The sequence below is a fragment of the Setaria viridis genome, chromosome 4 (assembly GCF_005286985.2).
Source record: "Setaria viridis chromosome 4, Setaria_viridis_v4.0, whole genome shotgun sequence".
Taxonomy (NCBI): Eukaryota; Viridiplantae; Streptophyta; class Magnoliopsida; order Poales; family Poaceae; genus Setaria; species Setaria viridis.
Genome location: NC_048266.2, coordinates 15,522,202 through 15,533,460, shown reverse-complemented (window position 1 = coordinate 15,533,460; position 11,259 = coordinate 15,522,202). Strand labels below are relative to the sequence as shown.

General features: G+C 46.9%; 1 long non-coding RNA gene across 3 annotated transcripts; it reads right to left on the bottom strand.

Annotated features, from left to right (window-relative positions):
* Positions 1-4,442: 4,442 nt before the first annotated feature.
* Positions 4,443-11,019, bottom strand: LOC117851572 (uncharacterized). Of its 3 annotated transcripts, none has more exons than XR_004639592.2 (6): positions 10,695-11,019; positions 9,935-10,070; positions 9,762-9,854; positions 9,122-9,668; positions 8,541-8,748; positions 4,443-6,018 (listed from the first exon to the last, which is right to left on the bottom strand). It is a non-coding gene; the product is annotated as an uncharacterized lncRNA (long non-coding RNA). The 3 variants fall into 3 exon arrangements; XR_004639595.2 differs by having other exon boundaries at positions 8,553-8,748; XR_004639591.2 differs by lacking the exons at positions 4,443-6,018; positions 8,541-8,748 and having other exon boundaries at positions 8,878-9,668.
* Positions 11,020-11,259: the final 240 nt, after the last annotated feature.

Below are 11,259 nucleotides of genomic sequence, written 5' to 3'. Positions count from 1 at the left end.
AAGATTTCCTCTAAATCGACGATTAGATCCTCCTGATTTCTTGTTTTGACGATTACGTCATCCACGTAAGCTTCTATGTTGCGATGCAATTGCTTTTCGAAGCACATCTATATATCGCGTTGGTAAGTTGCTCACGCGTTTTTTAATCCAAATGACACTGTTTTGTAGCAAAAGGCTCCAAATGGAGTGATGAAGGCTGTCTTAGCTTGATCTTCTTCTTTGAGGCTAATGGTAACCCGAGTAACAGTCGAGAAAGCATAGCAAATCGCACCCAGCAGTAGAGTCGACTACTTGGTCGATCCTGGGTAGTCCAAAAGGGTCCTTTGGACAATGTTTGTTGAGGTCCGTGTAATAGACGCACATTCTCCATTCGCTGTTTTTCTTGCGAACGAGTACAGGATTGGCTAGCCAGTCAGAGTGAAAGACTTCTTTGATGAACCCTGCTGCGAGTAGTTTGGCTAGCTCTTTTTTTATTGCTTCTCGTCTATCTTGGGCAAACCTGCAGAGGCGCTGTCGCTTTGGGGTAGCTTTGGGGTCAACATTTAGAGAGTACTCAATCAGTTCCTTGGGCACACCAGGCATGTCAGCTGGTTTCCAGGTGAAGATATCATGGTTAGCCCGAAAAAAACTTATGAGCGCAGTTTCCTATTTAGGGCTAGCCCTGTTCCAATCAGAGGTGTCTTAGAAGAGTCGCTGGTCTGGAGATCAACTATTTTGAAGTCTTTCTCATTTGTTGGCTTCACCTTTGCTGAACCCAACTTGTTTTCTAGTATTTCGAGTTCTGTTGGGTGAAGTTTCTTTGAAGCTGAGAAAACTTGTTGCATAGGGCTGGGTGCTTGAGAGGTTGCGGCAATCTCCATGGCTTCGGTGTCGCACTCGTAGGATCGCCGTAAATCTCCTCGTACCGTTAGTTCCCCCTTGGGCCTTGGCATTTTGAGTACCAAGTAAACATAGTGTGGTATCGCCATGAACTTAGCCAGAGCTGGTCTCTCGAGTATGGTGTGGTAAGAGGTCTCGAAGTTGGTGACTTCAAATATAATGTACTCGGTTCGGTAGTGTTCCTTGGTTCCAAAAGTAACTGGCAGGACGACTTGTCTTAGTGGTATGGCTGCGTTTCCTGGTACGATTCTGTAGAAGGGTGAGTCTGTTGGAGGGAGCATGTCCGTGATGTCAAGACACATTTTCCTTAGTGTTTTGGCGAAAATGACGTTGAGTCCGCTTCCGCCATCGATGAGTACTTTTGTCAGTTTTGAGCCTGCAACGACAGGATCGAGTACTAGGGGAAATTGGCCTGGTTCTGAAAAGTTTGTCCATTGGTCCCTTTTGCTAAAGGTTATGGGTACCGCTGATCAATGTTGGATCTGTTGGTTCAATGGCCATGATTTCCCTGAGTACCAGTTTACTAGATCGCTTGGATGTGGTACCCGGGATTCCGCCAAAGATGACGTTGACTGTTTTGGAGGCGGTCTGCAAGTCGCCTTCTCCTTCTTCATCTTTATGGACTTTGTTTTTGCCTTTATATTTTTTCTTGTTGTACTCCTCGGGAGGTGGTGGTGCGGACAAATCTTGCATTACTCGGCGCATGCTGTAGCAGTCTATTGCTGAGTGTTTGCTAGTTGGGTGCCATGGGCACTGTTTTTTGAGTAGTTCGGTGAAGCTTGGTCCGTCATCAATTTTGCGGGATCCCTTCTTCTGTGAGTTATTCATGAAAGGAATGGTGTTGTCAAGTTTCCATTTGCGATTTTGGTTACTCGAAAAGTTGTTTCGAGTATCGCTGTGTCGGTTCCTATCCTGGTCATGGTTGTTATTGTCGCGGCCACAGTTGTGATGAGAGTTGAACCGTTCTCGCTCTTTATCTTCTTCATCTGCCCATTGTTGCACCATGACTTTGAGATCTTTGATAGTGGTTGGTCGTCGTCTGCCGAAGTCTTGGTATGTTCATCGATCATAGAGGCCATTTTGGAAGCACTCGATGACGTCTGTTTCTGAAATGTCGACTATAGTGGCCTTCTTTTCGAAGAATCTTCGTAAGTAGTCGCGTAGTGTTTCGCCTTCTTTTTGTTTTACTTAACTTAGGTCGATCTTGTTGCCTGGTCTAGTCATGGAGCCGGCATAGTTGTTGGTGAAAGCTTTTGTCAAGTCCTCCCAAGAGTCAATTGTTCTGGGCTTGAGTGACTCAAGCCATGTTAGAGGCACGGGTTCCATGCATATGGGAAAATGGATGACTTTGGTGTCGTTATTGCCTCCCGCTGCCTGGACTGCCAACGAGTAACATCAGAGTCATTGAATTGGGTCTTGCTTGCCATCATACTTAGTGATTCCTGTAGGCTTGAATTTTTCGGCTAGTCTTGTCCTCATTACTCGAGTTGTGAAGGTAGGAAAGTGGTTGTAATTGTCGACTTCTCGCTCGCGTCGACTATTGATTATTTCCCATAGGTCGCTGAAATTTGATACTTCATGATTTTTCTTGATATGGTGAGGACTTTTTGCGGAATTGGTGCAGCTGACCTCTCCAACGTCCTTGTGTCATACTAGGGCTTCGCGTTTGCTCAGTCCTTGGCTATGTTGCCTTGGTTGGTTGACTACCTCATTGTTATTTCATTGTGCTTCGTGGAAACCATTGTTGACTGCAGCACCCCTACTACCCTCTCGATGAGCTGAATTGCGAGGAACAGATGGGATTGGTGATTCTTTATCGAGTAACTTGTAAGCTTGTTCCGCAAGTTGTGCAATTAGTCCATTGCCTCGCTGCGCAAGTTGAGCTATCATTTCATTGTCTCTATCTCGAGGTATGAGAGTTGATATAAGGTTGATTGAGGCAATTGCTACGAGTGGAGTGTTGTGCTCTTGAGCTTGTACTGCGTCAAATGCTCTTTCCAGGTTTGTGATGGGAATGTTTGTAGCCAGCATTTGTCGGCGTTCAGCCCGAGTAATATTTTGCATCCTTCTTTGGTTTCTTTGATCGGAAGTTTCCTCTTGTGGGGCGTCAGCTGATGACTTCTCCTCTGAGACGTTGTCGAGTTGTGCTATCCGTCGAGGGGTTCTCTGTTGGCTAGTACCCATGTTGTTATTTTGAGTAATGACGAAGACTTCTCTGTCTGGGTAGTAGCTTCCAGAGCTTGATGTTGCGATTTCTGTGGAACTTTCCTCGCGGCTTGAAGTGAGTGGGACGCCTTCCTGGTACCGAAGGTTGTCTATGTGAGCGACGAGGTGTGACTCGTAGTCGTGGGTGAGGAGAGATGGTCTCATTTCTGGCCAGTGAATGAATCTGCCTTGTGGTGTTGAAGTTATTACCAGACCTTGGGCTGGTCCTGATAGCGGGATCTCTTGGGCATAGTCCGAGTTGTAGTCACAGTCCTTGTCTTCCCCGTGTTCGAGTTGAGTTCGAGTGAGAAGACCTTGGTAGACTTCGGTTGTATAGCGGAGTCCGTATGGGAACCGTTTTGGAGTCAAAGTCAACTTGTACTGGGATCGACTAGTCCAAAGTCGGGTCAAGTCCGAAGCGTAGTCGAACTCGGTGTTGCTGATTTTGATGTTGTGGTTTTTCCTGACCAAATCCTCTGTTTTCGGCTGAGAAAAGCTTTCATCGAGAGGTTTCTTCTCCTGGATGTCGATGATTTGGCGCTGAAACGATCCAGCGCCGTCGGTGATGCAGAGCCAGGATCCAAAAACGAAAGTTGTGCCTGCGTCGAAGGTGAAAGCAGGCTTGATAATGATAGGTGCCATTGAACTCGCGCGGAAAAACTCAGCGACCACCCTTACCTGGCGCGCCAGCTGTCGGTGTTTTAGACCGGCAAACTGCCTAGGGGGTACCCTAGGTGGTCTTTTGTGCGATGGGTGTCGTCAAGAATCAAGGAGTCAATGGTGACGCAAGGGACATGATTTAGATAGGTTCGGACCGCTAGATCGCGTAATACCCTACGTCCTGTGAGTTGATTGTATTGAACTTAGATGTGTTGAGAGAGTTGTCTTTGAGGGGGTCCCTGCCCGCCCTTATATACTCGGGAGGGCAGGGTTACAAATTTGAATTCTAGTCGCGTACGATTACAGAGTTCTACTCGATGTAGACCGAGTAGTTTCCATATGCACACTTAACTAGTCCGAGTGGGATAAGCTTCTTGCCGCGTAGCCCCCTAGTATTGATTATGTCCGAGTACACCCCTTAGTGGGCCGCACAGGGCCTACTCGTGGGCATGGGATGTATGCCCGACAAGTACTCCCACTTCCAAGAAGAATTTGGCAAACCTGAGAATGGCAAATCCGGATGCAAAATTTAATTTCAGCTGATTTAAAAAAAATTGCCTCAATCTGAGTTACCAGCAAGAAGTAATGCCTATTTTAAGAAAGGGGCTCCGAATCAGAGTTTTTGGAAGGCACAACAAGGCACACACATCGGCGGCGGCTAGGGCAAAGCTTCCCTATCCTTCCAACACCAATCACGGTTGAGAAAAGCTTCTCAGCAAGTATCCACGGGCAAAGTGTGGCGGAACCGCCCTAATTAACTTAGCTAAAGCAAAATTGAGTCGCCTGACACGCGATCTTATGCTTTAATCAAGTAAACTAGGCAGTCCGTCGGATTTCCTCCGATAAACCACTACATAGGACTGAGAAAGCGGAGCTCACATGAAGGTGATTGGTTCTAGAGAATACAACAGATCATCCAACATTAAACAGTACATTAGTTCTTACAACTCAGGTTCGAAATTCAAACAAGCTTGCGGAGTTCTTGAGCAGCGGAAAAAGAATAAATCGAAGCTAACGCGAGGGTCGGATGTCACCATGAGGCCAACCCTGACATCACCAGTCCCTGTCCTCGCCGTCCGAGGAGGGATCCCACTCGACCATCCACCCAGGAGGGAGCTGGGGAGGCCAAGTGCCACAAGCAGCAAACTCAGGGGCTTCAACATCACCTAAAAAGATTGCCACAACAAGGCTGAGCGACTACGCTCAACAAGACTTAACTGACCGGTGGTACTGATCCACCAACTTCTAGACATGCAAGCTTTCTGGCTGAGGGGTTTGTTTTGCCAAAAGCGACTATAGTAGGTCCTTACTTTTAATATTTTAGCCACAAGTTCTATGTTCAGTTACCAACCTAAGTTAGCAGCTATACTAAACAAGCAAAAGTTCCAAGCAATTTATGACAAGCATTCATATGATCATCACCATCAAGTTCCCTTCTTGCTTAGTGTAGCATAGTGATCAAGCAGTCCCAAACTGTGAGAGACAGACGAATCGATTAGAATTTCTTAACCATGCATGGTGAACCTAATCTCACGACATCCGCGCACCACAAAGGGTCGCTTCCCTTGTCGGCCGTCCCCATCAATCCCATGACCCGTGTCGGGCCCACTTCTCTTGGTATAAGGCTCCACAGACCCAGCCTCTGCCATTCTATGACCGCACTTGTCACCACATGCGGCCGCAAGGGAAACTCTATTCCAGAGACAGTGGATTGAACCGCTCACGTCCTGGTTCAATCAGGTACTAGGCTTCCCTATCCCATACTAGGTATGAGATTAGTACTTTCAAACACTTGATCATGAACACTATCACATCTTGACCTTAGTCCAATTTCAAGTAGACAGACGGGGCAATCCACCGACCACCAAAATAGTTCACAGAGCCCTACCCCGTCCATCATCCTTATAGTTGTAGCAAAAAGGAGAACAAACAACTCCTATAACTCGCGAGTGACAGGAAATCACTCGACTTTTACCGAGTTTTGTTTAAGCATTGCAGCTACTCGGCCTATCACACTAGTGTTCAGATCAAAGGGAACTAAGTCATGCATCTATGGTTTCAAACAACTCCTGTAACATAAATGCACAGTCATACAACAAAAGGCATGCGCAAGTTTAGAAAAACTCGTTATGCTCCGGGGCTTGCCTTCGAGCGAGGCAGAAGCAAACTGATCTTCGATGTACTCGGCTTCAGCTCCTGCAGGCAGCAGCTCAGCTACAACTCCATCCTTGGGCACCGGATGCAGCTCGTACGTTCCGTTGGCAAGGTTTAGCTCTACACGAAATGCAAATGCAAGGAGTTAGACACTCAAACGGTTATTTCAACAACACTTGCAAGATTTAGCCCAAAAACTATAGCAAACCTACAAGAAAAGTGTGAAGTCCACTTTATTGGATTCTACTCAGAAAGAGGATTCCATCCCAAGTGATTTCACATTTTTCTGATTTTTCCTCAATTTAAGATGAATTTCTCAAGCTTCCGTTGATTTGGAACAAGATAAAAGAGTCGGGTCGGGAAAAACTTGCGATCTGACCCTTAGATCTAAGGAATAACTGTGCTGGGGTCCTCAGATTTAACACAGAGAAGTTCTCGAAATTTTACACAGATACCCTTGGTCCAAAGAAAAAGGCACAACCAAACCCTCAGGCGAGGCGGACAGGGGTCGGGCGAAACAGACAGGGTCGGGCGAGACGGACACGGGTCAGGCGAGCTGGAAGGGGTTGGCAACTCACCTTTGGTCCTACTGATGAAGTCTTGGGGTCAGGAAAAAGCAAGCTCAGGCGGAACGACGAAAGGCGTTAAACTTTCGGGCGGCGGCGAGATCCGGCGGTGCTCCGGCGGCGGTGGTGCTTCCTGTGGACAACAAACAAGCTCTAGCGCTGCGCGGAAGAAGGCGAAGCGGCAGGCGGGGTTGGCAAGGCGCGGTGTTGGGTAGAAGGGGGAGCTCCTCCTAGAGCTCAGGCGGCGGCACTAGCGCGCGAAGCAGAGGAGTGTACAGCGGCGAGTGCGATGGAGAAGAACAAGCAAGCAAAGCGGCAAGGGCGGTAGTGGTGGAGGGAACTCTGGTAAGAGGTTGCAGTACCCTTTTTATAGCTGCGCAGAAGAAAACGAGCTTGAGCGGCGTGAGGATAAGATCGAGGGAGAAGAGGAGTGCTCTGTATCAGCGGCGATTGGCCGGCGTCTCCATTGGCCGAAGAAGTGGAGCTTCGGGGATAGGATTCTTCTGTCATTGGGCAAGGAAGACAGTGCTAGGCAAGCGTGGTTTTGCCGGGCGGAAGGATTGGCAGGGTTGAGCACGTGCCTGGTCACGTCAAACCCAAGATTGGGTGCGGCAGCTCGGCCGGTGTGTGGCACTGGCGTCGCTTGCGAGGGAAAGGAAGACGCGGGCGCCGGTTGGGCGAGCGGGCGAAGGCGCTGCAGGTGAGGTGACAGGGCGAGCGGTGTGATGCGAGCATATGCAGAACTAGTGGCTCTGCTAGGGCACACTACTGGTGAGGTGGGGGAAAGGAGTTGTCATTGCCTGCGCGGCTATTGGTGAAGACGGCAGCGTTGCGGGGCGCGCGCGCGGGCAGCGCGACTGAGGTGAGACGGATGTGCGCGGGAGGTGAGGCGATACCGGCGCGGCAGCGGCCAATCTTCGGTCGCGGCGGAGGGCAGTGCGCCTGGCGCGGCCGGTGAGGTCTCGGGTGAGACGAGACGGGGCGGAAAAGTCTGCAGGGCGCTTCTGCGCGCGATTGGGAAAGAGGCGCGCTGATCCATCTTGTCGTGGCCGGCAACTGGGCGAGGCGACGCTCGCTGGTGAGGTTGCGCCATGTGGTGGCGGCGCTCTGGGCGCGGCGCACGCGCGCTCTGGCGCGGATCTGGCTGACGGATCCGCGAGATCCTCTACCGGGTCCATCTTCCAGCCTCTGGTTCTCCCGATTGTCAAATGCGCCACTTTGACTCCCTTAACAAGAGTTGTAGCACACAGACTAAAGTCCAATTTTTGTAATTGGACCAAGTCCAAAATCGTGGTGGACTTAGAAATCCAAAGCTCCAAAGTTTGGAGGAACACTGGTTTTCGGGACTTAGAGAAAAACGGCGAATTGGCTGGTGTTCAGGGGTCGGGGCTGATTTGAGCTGCAGATTTGGAAAGCTTCGAAGGTGAATTGGTCCAAGGTCCAATTAACAAAGTTGTTGTAGGGACTTTGTTCTCCAAATTCTATAAAGGGATTTCTTGATGTTCAGCACAACTTTCCAAAGATAAACCTTCCCTAAGGCGCTAGGTTGGGCTGATTTTCCAGACTTAGTCAAAAATGGCTGAAGGAGTCTGAGTCGATCAGATTAGGGAACTTGTCTTAAGATTAAAACTCGGCTGATTTAATCTAGGTCGTTACACAAAGCTTCCCTGGTATGTGCAGCAATAGGTGTCGCCAAATGAATCCAGAAGGATTGCGATGCAAGGTGAAAGGCACAAGGCAGCTTGCAACCTATCTAGGGCTTGCGCGGTGAGAATTCACACAAGGTGGGTACCGGGGCAAGTCAAGTAATGCAATGGATCAACTTGTTGTATGGATAAAGGTGGATGGGATAGCGGCGGTAACAAAACAACATCGGGCGATTGAACTACGACAACAAACACACTAAACCAGCAAGAAGACTCAACCACGAACACAAACTCAACAAAGCAAATCTGACACGAAATTATAAAGGCTAAAAAAGGAGAGAGGATAGAAGAAAGTGTATGTGTTTTAGGGCTTTTTTTGGACTATAGGTGATGAAAACAAGATGAATCTAAAATACACATGATAATATACCTCACAGACAACCTGAAATTTTGATACCACTTGATGTAGCACTGGTCCGATCTTCCGATAGATATGGGTAATTCGATTGGTGGAGAACTCGATGTTGACGATCCAGGTTTCAATCAAATACGATTTGAACCCCTGCAACCACTATAGCGCTACTCCGTTGGTTATCAACCAAGCACAACTTGATTGACCTCACCAAGAAGGCTTTTCCCTGCAAGCAAATCGAAAAACACAAGCAAGAAAGTATAAACACACAATCTGAAATTGCAAATGTATATGAAAAAGATCTAAGTAAGAGGTTTGAGCTCTCAATTTGAAAGGACTAATCGACACGGTCGAGGAGAACAAGAACAGGGGCCTTGGATCATAGTAAAAGGACTTGTCGCACAGTTACAATGAATAAATCTCAGTTTCTCAATAAAAAACTAGAACTAAAAAAACCCGAGTTTCTAAAGCGGCAGCTACTGAGTTTATATCAAAAAGAGCGAGCTAGGGTTGGGGGCAACCAGGGGGGCACCCACAACATGGGCTTAAGGCCCGACACGATACAAAGCCAACGTGGTCCAAAACTGGTGACACAACACCTTATCGTAGTCACACAGAATGATCCACAACATTTCTGAAGCTAGGTCCAGAACCAAATGAAAGCCTTCATCATCTTCTTTCCAACCATCAAAGAACTCTTCAGTTCGATGTTGTATGAAGGAGATATCGCTGTTTCCGTCTAGGGTGGTCAGCTGAATCCGAACTGAACGCAAAGACTAAGTTGGTGATGACTTGTAACTTGGAGAAGACGAAAGCTTGTGCGTATCCATCATGGTGATATCCTCATAAGTCAGTGTGCATGAAGCTATTATAGGGTGCATCCTTGAGACAAATGGCAACTAACAAAAGTGTTAGTAGACATATTGGCAAATCATTACAAAAGAAATTTAAAAAATACTGACTATCTGTTAGTTACATATAACAGACTTTTGATACAATGGTGATATGCATTTAGACATTTGTGTGATGTCTGACTCATTGTATTCGTAAGTTTTAATCTTGAAATAAATGTAGTATGGAAATACGTGATTTGTCTAACATTGTATTTGGCTCAGTGCCCGCCTCATAGCACTTGCTCTTGCATGCCTGCAATAGAATGGACATGGATAATAATTATTTGATCAAGTTTTTGCTCTTGCATGCTTGCAGAATTAATGGCTAGAGAAACCACGTATCTACCTTGTGTCAGACTCGTTTGTTTATGTACCACCATAGGAGCTTTTTAGTCACGTTAGTTATTACTTGTCGTAACTACTTGATTGGTGAAACAAACTTCATTACAAATTATAAAAAATCATTAGTATGGATAATTAGTAATAATTTCAGTATTAGAATACAAAGGGTGTAAGTACCACATTCTGATATAAGTGCGGTTGTGTAATGGGATCGGGGATGTGACCGTCGGGGAAGGAAGCGCAGGCAGGCCGCGTTGGGGGATTCGGGGGAAACATAATACGTTCATGGTAGGTGACGTACCGGCATTTTGTCCTTCAAAATTTTATCAAATACATAATAAAGTTATTGGAGCATAACATACAGTGTATTTGGGAGACATATATATGGATAAGGATATGGATATGGATAATTTCATTTAAATTTCAATGCTAAGATGAATGCATCAGAATAATGCCTTCTCCTGCAAGATGACACAACTCAATTGGGAGAGCAGATGCAATGATTATTTCAGTGCTTTACTACCTTCCCAATCAAGCTGTGTCATCATGCAATAGGAATAGTAGGCCAATTCATCATCATCTGCACATTTTTGAAATTTATACAAGTATGTTTTGCTTAAAAATTAGTTCATGCATCAGATTAATGCCTATTTCTGCAAGATTACACAACTCTACTGGAAGAGCAGATGCAATGATTAATTCATTGTTTTACTACCTTTCCAATATAGTTGTGTAATCCTACATTAAAGTTAATATAGGCGCACTTCATCATCATATGCACGTATATCAAATTTATATAAAATATTGCAAAAATTATTTTGTATTAAAACAACTCCAAAGTAAAGCAACAAATACATCCTTTATACTCCAAAATTTAATCCTGCACTATTTTTTCTTATCATAAGGTAACAAATACATCATTTGTCAAAATTTGTACCTTGCTACGTGCTACGTGCGCTCGCTCAGCCGAGGCTGAGAGGTCCTGCCGCTGCCTGGCGTTGCCTTGTGAGCAGCCGTGGCCAGCCATGGCCAAGTGTAGCCGCACCATACATTGCAGTGGCCGGCTTGCAACTCAAGGCCTGCCTGCCGCGCGTGCGCGGCCAGTTAGCTAGCTAGAAAGCTGCTAGCGGCCGCATGCCGGCCGGCCGGAGCTAGCTAGCTAGCTGTCCCGCGCACGCATGTGTCTGCGGCCGTGGGCGGCCACTGCGGCCTAGTGTTGCTATCCCTTTTGCGGCCGCGGGTGGCCAGCCACGGGGAGGATAAGATTTTTATCTTATCCCCTGTGACCCGTCCCTGCACATGCTTCTCCAGGGACATATCAGATACTACAGTAACCCCTCTCATTTTGCAGGAGCGAGTGATCTTTTCAGCCGCTCATAGAAAAAAATTGGAGCATCCCTACAAATCTTTTTTTAAGTAGTGACTTAGTCTTTGATGACTTCTTGCTTTGTGTTTGAGATATGAAACAAAAGGGTGGAGCCAACCGTACCAGCGTTTATTTG